The 15,952-nt window shown below is 36.2% G+C and overlaps 1 long non-coding RNA gene across 1 annotated transcript; it reads left to right on the top strand.

The window, feature by feature from the left end:
- Positions 1–3,713, top strand: LOC141482612 (uncharacterized). Its single transcript, XR_012465612.1, has 2 exons — positions 1–503; positions 3,468–3,713. It is a non-coding gene; the product is annotated as an uncharacterized lncRNA (long non-coding RNA).
- Positions 3,714–15,952: the final 12,239 nt, after the last annotated feature.

Here is a 15,952-nt window from a genome sequence, read left to right as displayed (position 1 = left end):
TGTAAGATACCCAGTATCATAAAACACCCTGTGAACGTAGAAGCAAAAGAGGATGACTAACTGTGACTGTTACGAAATGGGATTTGTCATCCCGGCGAGTCGAAACACGAATAACGGCAGTAGAGTGCTAGCTTCCATTGTGAGATTATATATTTGTTTATAATCAGTCGTTGTTAATATATTTTTGGGGTTTATTCGCTGTATTATTGTGAGATTGAGTCTAACAGTGCAGCGGTGGGATAGCAACGCTCTATCTGAAGGGACTAGTGTTTGTTTGTAGTTCGTTTTTTTCATTCGTTACCGAGAAATGGGTCGGAAATCAAAAAGAAGTTTCGGTACATCGGAATCAGAAAGTGATAACGATTATGGGCGATATCGTCGGGAAAGCGGACGTCGCAGAAAGAAAACCAAGAAACATTCTTCATCACGAGATAACGAATCTCGTGAACCGCCACAGGAGGATCCAAGCGTAAGTGAAGTCCGAACGGTGGAAAATTCCCATGGTGAGTCTGTTGTTAATTATACTGATATGTTGCGGAGTCAAGGTGAGAAAATAAAGCATTTAGAAAACATACTGGCCGATTATATGAGCAAAACTTCAAATGTTGAAAACAAATCTTTGATTGTTCGTGCAGATTGCATACCGGAATTTTGTCCACGTAAATCCGATCTCTCGTCAAAAAAGTGGCTTGATAAAATAGAACAACTAGCTCAAATAAACGGTTGGGATGATCGTCTGAAAATTCTCAATATGCAGTCGCGTTTAACTGGCCTAGCAAAATCTTGGTGGAATAGTTTAGACTCCTATGATCACACATGGAGGGAATGGAAACAAATAATTGAAGCGGCTTTTCCCGACCATCGGGACTTTCCTAGTGCACTCAGAAAAATGAGTACTAGAATTAAGTCACCAATCGAAACGTGGACTGAATATTATTTTAGTAAAATGGAACTGTTGAGGGCATGTGAGATACAAGGTAAAAACGCAGTAGCCATGATTATAGATGGCATAACCGACCCGGTTATACAAAATGGTGCGAAGGCAGGGAGGTATTGTGACCCTGAGACACTCTTTAGTGAATATATTTCATCTCTCGCGCCGGAAGAACGTCTGCGGTGCGATGTAGGTGAGACTAGGCTCAAAAAGTTTCCTCGATCGCATCGTGAAGATCATAAATCTACTTTTGTGGAAAATAAACACTGAAAAATGGCAGAATATACAAAGTAACGCCAACTGGGCTCAAATGGGTTGTACCAAAAACTGGAAGGTACGCCGTAACAGTTTACTGTCATGACTCTGTTGGGCATTTTTCGCTTGATAAGACGTTATCTCTTATAAAGCAGAATTATTGGTTTGCTAATATGAAAAAGTATGTTTCTAGACATATTCGTTGTTGCTTGCATTGTTGCTACAACAAGGTACCGACAGGCAAGAAATGCGGAATGTTACATTCAATAGAAAAGGTCGCTGTACCTATGGATACAATTCACATTGATCATCTAGGTCCTTTTGTAAAGAGCAGGTTAGATAATTCCTACTTGATTGTATGTGTGGATGCTTTCACCAAGTACGTGTTCATGAAAGCGGTCAAGAGTACTAAAGCAGCTCCTGTAGTTAAGTTTCTGAAGGAGATATTCGAAACGTTCGGAGTTGCACGACGCATCATCTGTGACATGGGTAGTGCGTTCACGAGTGCCAACTTCAACGAGTTCGCCCGGCAGTCTGGGGTGAAAGTTGTGCATAACGCAACCGCTACTCCCAGGGCAAATGGTCAAGTAGAGCGATATAATCGAACGATACTCTCAGCTCTTGCAACCATGAGTAGCGACGAACGAGAATGGGACAAGGAACTTGGCCGAATCAAGTTCGGTATAAATTCTTCAATACAAAAGTCTACACAAAAAAGACCTCACGAACTCATGTTTGGTTATGACCCAAGAGGCGTGTGTGACTCTTTTCTCACTAATGAAGTCCAGATTTCTGACCACAAAATTGACAAGCAAAAAAATACCCGGGAAGCTATTGATCAAATAAGTAAGTGTCAGCAAAATCAGAAGGCTGGATACGACTCTAAGAGAAAAGAATCATTCAAGTACTCTGTTGGGCAATTAGTTCTTATAAGACACACAACTGCTTCCAACGACGGAAAAAGTAAAAAGCTTCTACCAAAATATAGCGGGCCATACGTAGTGGCAGCTATTTTGGACCATGATCGGTATGTTATTGAAGATATTCCAAAAGCAGACAGGTCTCAAAAACCTTATAGCGGAATATGTTCAATTGATAAGATGAAGCTCTTTACTACCCGTAGGGACAGTTTAGAATGTGTTAGTGACGACGAACTCGATAACGAACAGACCAGAATAAACGAACAACTGGTAAATGAAGAGCACAACGTTGCCAAGCAGCAATGTGTTGCAAAAGAAGGTACCGTTCTGTCCCAGGGAGGGTTCATTCAGCCAAACGTTGGCCAAGCACAAGGTATGCTACACGAAAATGAACACTCTCAGGCGCTAAAAGAAAAGCGAAACGTCGCCAGACAACTAAGTGTTGTAGAAGCAGGAAACGTCCTGGCCCAGAAAGCGTTCATTCAGCCAAACGTTGGCCAAGCACAAGGTATGCTACACGAAAATGAACACTCTCAGGCGCTAAAAGAAAAGCGAAACGTCGCCAGACAACTATGTGTTGCAGAAGCAGGAAACGTCCTGGCCCAGAAAGCGTTCATTCAGTCAAACGTTGGCCAAGCACAAGGTGTGCTACACGAAAATGAACACTCTCAGGCGCTAAAAGAAAAGCGAAACGTCGCCAGACAACTATGTGTTGCAGAAGCAGGAAACGTCCTGGCCCAGAAAGCGTTCATTCAGTCAAACGTTGGCCAAGCACAAGGTGTGCTACACGAAAATGAACACTCTCAGGCGCAAAAAGAAAAGCAAAACGTCTCCAGACAACTATGTGTTGCAGAAGCAGGAAACGTCCTGGCCCAGGAAGCGTTCATTCAGCCAAACGTTGGCCAAGCACAAGGTGTGCTACGCGGAAATGAACACACCCTGGTGCGAGATGCTGCGAACAGTGAAAATGTTTACCCTCAGAGCAGTGAAAAAGTTCATCAACCTGTTCACGAACAGTTGGTTGATGGTCAGATGATCGTCGGAAGAACATTCTCCGCAGGTAGGCAGAAAAGATGTTCTGTAAGACGAAAAGCTGGCTCACTAAGCTCAAAAAGGGTTCAGCAAACGGCTGATGATAGACGAATAAGGGATGTCGAAAGTGAAGTCCCCTCCGAGGTTGAGGCTAATAATTTCGCTTCTCACGAAGAAGAAAACGCACTACGTGCTGCGAGTCAATACGTTGACCATAAAAAAAAAAACGATTACGAAGAGGCAACGCCTCCATGAGCTAAAGCCACGATAGTGTCGAATTATCGTTCTTCTTTATGAATAATTTTATAATGAAATTTATGTTACAGGTGAACGGAAAATTATCTCCCTCGGGACGAGGGTATTGTAGCAGTGGCCGACTGTAAGATACCCAGTATCATAAAACACCCTGTGAACGTAGAAGCAAAAGAGGATGACTAACTGTGACTGTTACGAAATGGGATTTGTCATCCCGGCGAGTCGAAACACGAATAACGGCAGTAGAGTGCTAGCTTCCATTGTGAGATTATATATTTGTTTATAATCAGTCGTTGTTAATATATTTTTGGGGTTTATTCGCTGTATTATTGTGAGATTGAGTCTAACATAAATGTGAGTCATTTTAACAGGTAAAATCTGAAGGGATGGTATCTTTAAAATATTCATCAGTTGAGTAGTATGCTCTATTTAGAAGAAAGTTTTTAAGTTTATTTTTGAGTGTTGTTTTAGAGAGGCTTCTTAGTGCATTTGGAAGTTTGTTATAGATTTTTATTAGAGTAGGTATACGGTATATTTTTCTGAATATAAGTAAAATTAGAAATATTAGTAACCTAATCTGCTTTATTTCTTGTTGGGTAGATGTGTGCTTTATCAAAGTCGTTAAAAAGCTTTGGATTGCTTTTAATAAACATTATGCTGTCAAGAATATACTGACTGTATAGGGTCAGTACTTTCTTTTCTATGAATAAAGGTTTACAGCTATCAGTTTGTTTGGATTTATAAATAACTCTAAGGCAACGTTTTTGAAGTGAAAAAATTTTTTAAACGTTCACAGATGCACCCCAAAAAATTAAGCCGTATTTAAGTCTTGAGTGGACTTGTGCATAATAGACAGACATTGACGCTTGAACATTTATTAACGTATTCCAAAAACACTTTATTGTGAGATTTTCACTAAATTGTTTTACAAAAACGCAACACGTGTTTCGCCATACAATGGCTTCATCTGGCGTGTCTTTCAACTAATTCTACACATTCAATACTAAATATATATATAGTTTATGGAGTACCTGAAATCAAAGTACCTGTAAACGAAGTACCTGAATTTTAAGTAGCTGATATTTTACCTGAGTTTCTAACGAATTAAATTACCTGCACTTATGTTCCATTTTCACATTTGAAAGAATATATTCAGTAACGGACAGTTATTGAGTTCTAATTGATCATTCAGTAAATTACCCGAATTCCTGAATCTATTGATTTCTAAACATTCTAGATGATTAAGTTTCAAACTCTTCTCTTCTAAATGTAACACCTCGTACTCATGATTGAACTCGTGTCCTTCTGCTAAAAGATGGTTTGCAAATGTGGAATTGGTCTTTCTATTTACAAAACTACTCCTATGTTCTTTAATTCGTTGGAAAAATGTTCTTCCTGTTTGCCCAATATACAGTTTTGGACAGGAGCCACAAGTCAGCTTATATACTCCTGATCTATCCGACACCAAAGTCAGTCAGTCAGTCAGTCAGATCAGTCAGTCAGTCAGATCAGGAGTATATAAGCTGACTTGTGGCTCCTGTCCAAAACTGTATATTGGGCAAACAGGAAGAACATTTTTCCAACGAATTAAAGAACATAGGAGTAGTTTTGTAAATAGAAAGACCAATTCCACATTTGCAAACCATCTTTTAGCAGAAGGACACGAGTTCAATCATGAGTACGAGGTGTTACATTTAGAAGAGAAGAGTTTGAAACTTAATCATCTAGAATGTTTAGAAATCAATAGATTCAGGAATTCGGGTAATTTACTGAATGATCAATTAGAACTCAATAACTCTCCGTTACTGAATATATTCTTTCAAATGTGAAAATGGAACATAAGTGCAGGTAATTTAATTCGTTAGAAACTCAGGTAAAATATCAGCTACTTAAAATTCAGGTACTTCGTTTACAGGTACTTTGATTTCAGGTACTCCATAAACTATATATATATTTAGTATTGAATGTGTAGAATTAGTTGAAAGACACGCCAGATGAAGCCATTGTATGGCGAAACACGTGTTGCGTTTTTGTAAAACAATTTAGTGAAAATCTCACAATAAAGTGTTTTTGGAATACGTTAGTTATGGATTTTCATCAAGTATCGGCCGATTCCATCATATATCTGAACATTTATTGTTTTAGTGATGACTCTCAGGGCATAGCAATGCCTTGCAACATTTTCTGACAAAGTATCCAGATGAGATTTCCAATCCAGTCTAAAATCTAGCTCAATTCCCAGGAATTTTGAACTTTTACTAGTTGTTATTGTTGATTTACCATCCGAAAAAGTATAATCATTTTCAGCTGACTGTGAGAATTTGATTGCCTGTGTTTTATTAGGGTTCAGCTTTAGGTGATTTTGTGCAAACCAAGCTTCCAGGGTACTTAAAGCATCGAACACATTTCTTTCCAAGTCATCTCCATTTTGTTCTTCAAGGATAACGGTTGTGTCATCAGCAAATTGTATAGTGTTTAAGTTGTTGTCCATTTGTAGTTCATTGGTATAGAAAATGTACAGCAATGGATCTAGAATTGATCCTTGTGGTACCCCTCTAATTATTGTTAGTTCATCAGACCTTATAACCTCATTTGTGATGTGACATTTTTCGACCACGTACTGTTTTCTATTATATAAGTATGATTCTATCAAGTTAGCTGAGGTTCCCCTGATTCCATAAGCCTCAAGTTTATTTAGCAATGTTTTATGATTGACATTGTCAAAAGCTTTTGAAAGATCTAAGTTAATCATTAAGCTATGTTTCTTGTTGTTTTGCCTATTTATGACTGAACATAAAGCTTGATATATTGCTCTTGTTGTCGATTTACCCTTTCGAAAACCGTTTTGTGTATCACTTAATAGTTCGAATGTTTCAAGGTAGGATATAAGGCGATTATATATGATTCTTTCAAAAATCTTACTAATATTTGATAGTAATGCTATAGGTCTGTAATTTTTTATTTGATCCTTGTCACCCTTTTTGAAGATTGCTTTTATATGAGCTATTTTTAATTTGTCAGGAAATATTCCTTTATTAAGCATCATGTTTATAATAATTGCTAGGGGTGTTGATAGTTCACGTGCAACATATTTCAAGAGTTTTACCGGGATTTCGTCATAGCCAACCGATTTTAGATTTTTTAGTGACATTATTGTAGAGATTACTTCATGTTCAGTTGTTGGTGCAAGAAATAGGGTTATATTTATTGGATGTAAACTTGTATGTTCATTTGTTGTCATGACGATAGACTTAGAACATTGATTTATGTAGAAGCTATTTACTTTGTTAAAGATTAATTTTTTATCTTTTTCTTCTTTATCAATATTTCTTAGAATTGAAACGTTCTTCTTTTCTGTTTTCCCTGTGTACTTTTGTACCAATGTCCACATTGCTTTCCCTTTATTGGTAGCGTTATTAATAAACTGGTTGTCACACAATTTTTTTGACTCTCTAATCACTTTTTTAAGTATTTTGCAATATTTATGTAAATAGTCTTGTGGAATTTTTCCTTGGAGTTTCATCTGATAAAGTTTTCTTTTATTTTTGCAGGACATTTTAATGCCACTGGTCATCCAGCTTTTACAGTCTTTAACATTTCTCGAGCATTTTTTCAGCCTGAAAATAATGTTAACTAGATTTTTGATTAGGTCATAAAATATGTCATATGCTATGTTTGGGTCGTCGGTAGAAAGTATTTCTTGCCAATTCATGGAGGTCAATTCTATTCGAAATTGCTCCATTTTCGCCCTAGAAAATATTCTTTTGAGTTGTGTGGTACTATGCCCTTCCTCATTTGAAATATATAATGTTATAACTTGTCCTTCATGATCAGCCAGGGCAGTATTCAAAACTTTGGAACGATATGTTTTTTTGTGCTGACAAAAATGTTGTCTAAAAGTGTTCGAGTTTTTTTTGTTATCCTTGTTGGCTCAAAAATTGTTTGTTGCATATCATAAGTTGTTAAGACGTTTAAAAATAAATTTTGTATTGGATTATTATTCAATAAATTTATGTTAAAATCCCCACATAATATCAAGTCATACATTGCATACTTTGACAAACACACATCTAGTAGTTGGTTCAATGAATTGAAAAATATATCAGTATCTCCAGAGGGAGGACGATATACGCAGGTCAGAATTAACCGATTTGACACACTTACAACTGATGAACATTCTATATGCCCTTCAACACTATATTGACAAATTTCAGTACATTCTTCAACATAAGTACTTGTGTCTTCTCTAACAAAAATACTGGATCCGCCATGTATGCGGTGTTCTCGGGAAAACACTGACTTGAGTACGTAGCCATTAAGTTTCATACAACTTTCTTCTTGTTTTGTATACCAGTGTTCAGTGAAACACATAAAGATAGGTTTCGGGTTTAAGTTTTCAAGTAAAAGTTCTATTTCCAGGGTTTTGTTTTTTAGGCACTGTATATTCTGATGAATGATTGTGACTTCAGTATTTGAAGAATTTGTCTGTAGGTTAGCTGGTACATCACTCTGTGTTCCTTTTTGTTTCATTGTCAAGCCGTTGTAAAGGTTTGGGTTGGTCACTAATACTTCTTGATAATTTTTGTGGTGATGTTTGTGTTTATTACTTAGAGGCCTATTTGCAGTTGGGAGAGTCGGGGATATAAAAAATTACTAGACTGGGATGAGTGATGATATCTTCGGAGTTGCAGGGGTTAATGTTATTTATTTCATTATGAATATTTTCTGAGTGATCTACCCTTTTGTTAGGAAGCATAGGTATAACATTTACGAATTTAGCCAGCTTAAGCCAATACTGTACGAAGAATACGGTGAAACATAATTTCAAACTTCCCGGAATTAATGTCAACCACCGCTCTAATGTTTGGGTGAGGAAATAAGGGTGCGACTGGGTCGCAGACTTCCAGGGTCGACGACAGATAAAATAGGAATGGCTGCGTACTGTAGACGTGGAAAGATTGATCGGTTTTAATTTGAGGTAAGTGATGACGATGACACACGCCTAGACCGCTGTTCGTGTCCTAAAAGCAGATGTTTACTGTTGGCACGGGTCTCGTAATTGAGGAATGCACTCCAAAATGTATACCCGAGGGAAAGGGAGATATCGATTGTTTTCCGTGTTGTCTGTCTATTTTACTGGGGATGTGGAAGAATGAATTTTGAAAGTTTGCGTATCTATGTCAGGACGGCTCTTAAGAAAAAGCAAAATAATTTCCATATTTTTCTTTACACGTTTTACAAGTGAAACTTCTTTACGTGCGCTTGACTTGAGGACTAAGCTGATGAATTCCTGACGAGAGAGTTACGAAACGTGTGATCGGGCGGAAGTTTAGAGGGAGGTATGAGTTAGTGGAGATAGAAAAAGAGAGATTTACGTTACGTATATTACTGTAGGGTCAGAGAGAGAGAGAAGTGCGAGCACATATTTACGGTCCAGTAGGCTCTGAAGAATTGGGAGAAAACTATCATACGTTGCCACTAATTTTAGCAGGAAATTTCAATGTTAATTTCGCGCCCGACGATGGACCATCCCAGGCAGCTCCGAGAAATTCGACCTCAAATGCGATTTAGTATTAACGTGTGGGCCGCTATTTACAAAGATAGAATTTAAGTTCCTCATTTATTTGACGGAATTCTGAATGGAGAAACCTATCACCAGTTTTTAATGGCGATTTTCGAAGACTATTTGGATGATCTACCTTTGGCTAACTATAACAACATCTGGTTTCAACATGATGGTGCTCCACCTCACACTACCAAACGAGTATCTAATTACCTGAATGAAAGGTTTGGTGATAAATGAATAGGGAATAATGGGCCGGTGGAGTGGCCAGCAAGGTCTCCAGACTTGAGTGTTATGGATACATTCTTATGGGGTACACTGAAAAATAGAGTTTATGGTCAGAGGGAATATCAAAATATTGAGTAACTTCAACACAGCATTGTTAGAGAGTTCAGAAGATTGAGGAGGAGGGAAATTAATCGTGCAGTGAATAATTTTCGAAGACGGGCACAGTTGTGTGATCATGAACAAGGCCAGCATTTTGAGCATTTGCTGTGATTAACTTTTGTCTTTACATTTTAGTTAATTATTGTTATTTGTTCAAAGCTCTATTTTTATTGAAAATGAAACCATGTCTAATTTACCTCATACACACCTCATTTATCAAATGTTGATTGTTGATTCTGTCACCGTATTTTTTCATTGGCTTTTCAAACGAACCAAACTCGGTGAGATTTTGGTCCAATAACTTGAACATAGTTCGATGTAGTTGTCGTCTTTCGGGATAGAAGTTTAAATACATGTCCCATGTCCTAACACTGTTTCTATCGTAATAGTAATAAATTTGTATCATATCTCTTTTTTCTTCATTTGTGAAAGTCATTTTTTGCCAAAAATTCAAAGATTTATACAATAACAAAATGTCATTGAGTGTAACAAATTGAAAGTCAAATTTAGAAACATCAAAGTCAAAGCCTATTATGATGAGAATTAATTTATTTCAATATCTCGAATTTTTCGAAAAAGAATGATAATTTATGATACATCATTGAAAAGGTAAACTTTGGTTATATCCAAAATGGAAAGAATCCAATGTAGCGCCTATAAGAAAAAATAAAGTTGATTATGGTGGCCGGAAGACGAAACGTCGGATGGCAAACCTGAAAACACCATTATGTAGCAGAGAAAAAGTGCAATTTATTTTCGAATCCTTCGAAAAATGAAGCCAGAAAAAAATAAAAACCATTTTCCGGAATTCCTGTTTTTTTCCGGATATCTCCGGATATACTCGGAAATTCAGAATTTTCTCAACGGCATATTGTTAGTCAGGTAAATGTGCAACTTTGCCCTATTTAACCATTTTCGTATCTCTCATAGGTTCCGAGATCCCAATCGTGAGGATCGAATTTGAAACACCCTGTATTAACACTTGCGAACGCTGATAATCATAAAGTGCTAAACGGCGTAGCATAGCTTTCGACGCGCCCTCTCTCGGCCCCTTCAGCCGGTACCGCCGCAACCGCTATGTCCCTGCATTTTAAATCTGTAATATCTTCGAAAATATTCATTTAAATTACATGCTCTGAGGGGCCATATTGATCTATATTAAATGCACAATGTATTTAAGGTACTTAATTTGATGAGGATTAATGCTGATGTATTGCTCAAAATCGCTTTGTAAAGAAGTGATGGATAATAAATGGTTATTGTGGGTTATCTCTAAGAGATAGACATATATATCATGGCGGACTTTTTTGTAGACCTTTTTAAGGTTTACTTACATCACATCACATCAGAAACCTGTAAATTGATCAGTGTTTCTCTACTATATTATACATTTTATATACCTACATATAAACCTTCCTCATGAATCTGAATCACTCTATGTATTTAAAAAAAACCCGCATCAAAATCCGTTGCGTAGTTTTGAAGATCTAACCATACATAGGGACAGACAGCGGGAAGCGACGTTTTATCCTATGTAGTGAAGAGGTTTTTTTATGTACAAATAATTTAATTTGCTTAAACGCTGTATAAGTTCCTTGCAAACACCATCAATATGCAGATCCCAATTCAAAGATTCATCTAACATGGTATATCTAGACATTTTACATCATATGACATCGCTATTCCATCAGTATGATCAATTCCACCTAGAATATTATTTTTTCTGTTATAAACTCTCATCAAACAGATTTAGAAGTATTAAATATTAAATAACTGCGTTCACACCACGACGTAAATCCATCAATAACCTCTTTGACTCTTGTTAGTACATCTTCCAGTGTGGACCCAGTGATTGTCATTGCAAACATAGTCATGTGACACACAAATACCACAAAAAGTAAAGGCCCCAGTACTGATCCCTGAGGAACTCCTAATGTCGCATCATGTTCCTTGGAAATGCTATTGTTGTATTTGACTGTCAAAAGCCGACCATTCATTAGGATTTTAACCAAGTCAGGATGTTACGTGGAAACCCAAGCCTCTCTAACTTTCCTTTCCCAGAAGGCGACTTTAATCTGGATACAAGCCTCATAAACATGTCTGACGTAAACTTGTAATGTTATTTATTGTCTTGTCACATCTTTTCAACGGCTTATCCTTCGTTAAGCCAAGTTTCGTCCAGATAATAAATCTTGCCTTTGTACGTCGAAACTCCCTTATCTGTCTAAGGTAATGTCTACTTCAGCAAATAATCTCGATTGAGAGCGATTTTCTGTTTTGTTCTTCCCAGCTGAAATGTAATTTATTCAAAGTTTTTCACATTTTCTTTCTGCCTATCATTAGATGCATTTTTTAGTCCTCTTTCAAAGCTCATATTATTTTTTCGAGGGTCAATATTTCCTTCTTAAAATAAAATGAACGTACTGTTCTTCTAATCGCAAGTTTATAGAATCAACTATAATTAATACAAAGGTTACTTTTTTAATGCGGGTTCGAAAAATCCAATCGAAGCAATAATAATTTCCGGAAAGCTATTTCGATCATATAACAATAAAGTGAGTTGAGTAATAATGAAAGAAACAACTACATGATGTAATAGACGGAATAAAGCATGTGATAATAACAATAATAGAGGTCGTCTTCAGGGACAGGGTACAATGGGAACTACAGTCGAGATCAGAAATTATGCCTGGCATACTAAATCGAAAAAATGGTGTAGTTGAGTTTTGGAGAAGATAGTGAATTAACAAATGAAGTTGATACATTGATGAAGAGAAACTTGCATTTTTATGAATGGTAATAAACATTATTATGTACTTTCGTAGTTATATAATTATATAAATTGTTCATCTCTACACAAAACTTGTATCGAAAACAAGATTCCCCACAATGTGTATTTGAAAACATCTTTGAGAAAATTAGATGTTTTCAGTATGATATGGTTGATAACTTCAATGACTGTAACCTGAGAAATGAATATCAACTCTATGTTGCAAAATTTGATATCAAACTTATGAATGTGAAAGAAAGAGCAGCTGCTTCAAATATTTTTTTGGAAAAACAAGCACTCTCAAATGCTCTAGCATGTTCCCGACAGTGGCGCAACGAAAGAGGGGTCAGGACCCCTCGAAATTTGAAAACATATTAAAAAATAAATTAAGTATGGAGCAGGTGAAAGGAAGAAAAGTTATCATTACTCTTGTCTACAAACATTAAATTATCATACCATTGTTGTATGATGGAATCGGCCGATACTTGATGAAAATCCATAACTAACGTATTTTTGTAAAACAATTTAGTGAAAATCTCACAATAAAGTGTTTTTGAAATATGTTTGTATACCATTGTTGGTTTGTCCTTTTGTTTAAATCATAGATTATCAAACGATACATTTGAGATCGGCTGCTCAGGCCGAAGTTCGACCAGCTATATAGACAGAGATCCTTCTCATGTCTCAAGAGAATCAAAAACTATCTGAGGAATTCTATGAGTAATGAACGATTAAATGGACTTGCTCTACTGTCAATTCATTACCTAGCTCCAATCAACAGTGACGAAGTTATCGAAGAAATGGAAAGAGGTGGAAATAGGATATTAGTGCTGCAACTTAGAGCATTATTTTGTTAAATTCATTTATGTAATGTTAAACGTTATATAAATATATTTTAACTATCGCTCTACACTGTTGTTTATCTATTATTTAGATGAAACACAATTAGTTTGCATCATCATAAAAGAGATAAAAATATTGAAAAATCATTAATTTAAAAAGGATTTCTTTGAAATCATCATGAAAAGTGTTGAAGTTGGTTTAAAACCCTCTTTTTCAAAAAAATTTCCAGGGGGGTACCCACAGAAACATTGTCAATCACCTTCAAACAAACTTTCCATAATATAAGAAATATGAAAATTGTAATGGAGAACTTCATACACGTGTGGAAAGAGCAAACTTTTTAGTTTGACCCCCGATAAGTTACTGCGTGAAATCAAAGTATTTTTCACATATACTATCGATTTGAAAATTGTATTTTAAGGTGCTCCAGAGATTCTGTTCATTATCTTTGCCGGAAAAACCAAAAATTTGTGTTAATAAGGTTCATTACTTTTGGGTACGAGTGTACTCCTGACGGGATTAGAGTTGACCCCTGCTTGAAGACCTTTTCAAGAATAATTTCCGCTGCATTGAATTGAAAACGCTTCTTCTCCCTTTTTATGTCGTGGCCAGTCACTTGAAGCATTACGTATCCTGTCTACAATCATGTAAAATAATGCAAGTGCATATGTGTGAGAAAATTCGGCTCCCTGATTTTAATGTTGCCTTCGCGTGTGTTTGTTGTTTATATTTCTCTTTGTTTCATTTTTAACCTGTGATGCAGGATTGTTACAACGTCAATCGGTTTTCAGATTTCCGTTTCCAATGATGTCAATGTTCAGAGTCTTCTTATAGGTTGATTAGAAAGTTTTGCCGTTCATTTATGCTGTTCAGTTTATCCAAATTTTCATTTTGTGGCTCTTCAGCCAGAGTATAAAAACTTATTATCTTTATACTATGCTTCAGCCTATTACTATATGATGTTGAGCGATTTTTTGATAGTTTTTCTCTAACGTATTCAATAAACACTTTAGGGTATAACTATTTTGCAGGTCAGCAGGTCAGCAAATTGTTCTCAGTAGACATTGTTCTCGTAATCCTGTAGGAGGACAGAAATTCTTGCAGGTCGGGTCTCCCAGACATAAATCTCGACCAGGTTGATTATTTTTGACAAAAAAATTCCAATCCCCACCCTTTTAGTATGAAAGAATTTCACATTTCGGGTCTGGGAGACCCGACCTGCAAGAATTTCTGCCGACCTGCAAGGTTTATTTTCAATTTCATGAGAAATGTGGAATTTTTCCTTACTCAGAGAGTGGGGGTTGATTTTTTTGTCGAAAATGAGTAACCTGATCGTGAATCATATCTGGGAGACTCGACCTGCAAAAATTTCCGCCGACCTGCAAAATGTATTTTAAGTTTTTTGAGGATTGTGAAACTTTTGGGTGGGAGTTAGAAAATTCTTCTGTCTAAAATGATTAACCTGGTCGAGATTAATGTATTTCCAATTTTTTGAAAATTGTGATCTTTGATTACTTATCTCCATTACTTTTGAGCAGCTGTAACTCTGTGTTCCGTCAAGGGCTTGAATTGAGTTTTCGAACAACTAATGGCGTTTTCCATTAGTAAAACCGATGCACAATCAGTGTTTTTCTATCTTTTATTTATGTACTGAGAAACAGAGGACAGAAAACTACTATATTTGCACTGGTTTCACCAATGGAAAATGCTTCAAACTGTCACTGTCTAAATATTAATGTTTATATGCTGAGTTCTGCGCCGCCATCTTTTGGGATCGTTTATAAAGTACGAAAACCAACTAAATACCATCTAGCCTTCAGTAGATCACTTTAAATGATTTAACTTTGTATTTCAACATCCATGTCCTTATCATTGTCTAAGGATTTAACAATGTCCTTATGCCATTGTCTAAGGATTTTAGACACTGCTTATACCATTGTCTAAAGGATTAGACAATGCTTATGCGACACCTCTCGATTATATTGAAACTATAAAGTTGTTTGAAGATGGACTGATCTATTGGTCAATTCAAAGCGATAGAACCTTTTTTGGTTGAAGCGATAGAACCTTTTTTGGTTGAAACAATATAACAGAATGTTTCTGTTAGTTTCGCCTAAGTTCTCTTTAAGCATTCAAACAATAGTGATGGGCATTTAAAGTTCAAAAAATGTATCACTTGCCTATTTTTACTTGTGTATTGTGTACGCAGTTATTTGATCTGAAAGACAGTATCGAATGAGGTCCCTTTGTAGAAGTGCATAATTTAGCCTCTTTTGCTCTTTTATTTCTCATAGCTCACCATATATAAGTCATCTTCGAACAAATTAAAAGTAATGCTATTAATAAGCGGTCTATTGGACTTGGGGTATAGGGGCAAAATTAGAACATCACTAAGCTCATAGATCGTATATATTTGGATCGGAGATGCAGTAGAAAAATGTTACACTTCATATTGTATCTGTGTAGCCAGACATACGTTTATTATCATACAACTCAATACATCTATAGTACGGCGATCGGCGATCCGAAGACATAGAATTAACAAATTTGAACGAATATAATGATGGTGCAGACAATATTTCCATTCTTATAAATATCGGTTTGCAGTCATTTCCATTTTTGCGCTATAAATTTATGGAAATCTTTGCCATAACTGCAAAGCATTTATTAAGCGAAATATGAGAATAATGAATAAGTATAAAATAAATTGCCAATAGACCTTGTTGGTCAGTAGCACAGTGGACTAGCTTAGTCGGCTTTATCGCAAAAACTGATTTGTTCAGTTTTTTGCAGACACTACCAATGCGCAAATTCCAGTAAGATAGGTACTGTTATTTCCTGTTGTAAAATTTCAGCGACATGGCCTTTGGGGTTTTCAAAATCAGATGGTTACGTTGTCTCATCGTCTTGTAAAAAAAGAATGATAACAAAGTTAAACAAAAGATCTACTTTTTGATAATAACACGAACCATATTTTTTGTTGATCTACAGCT

This window comes from Leptinotarsa decemlineata, unplaced genomic scaffold (assembly GCF_025532065.1).
Source record: "Leptinotarsa decemlineata unplaced genomic scaffold, Ldec_3_MD MMD2_tig00001621_RagTag_RagTag, whole genome shotgun sequence".
NCBI classification, from domain to species: Eukaryota; Metazoa; Arthropoda; class Insecta; order Coleoptera; family Chrysomelidae; genus Leptinotarsa; species Leptinotarsa decemlineata.
This window is presented reverse-complemented; position numbering and strand designations above follow the sequence as displayed.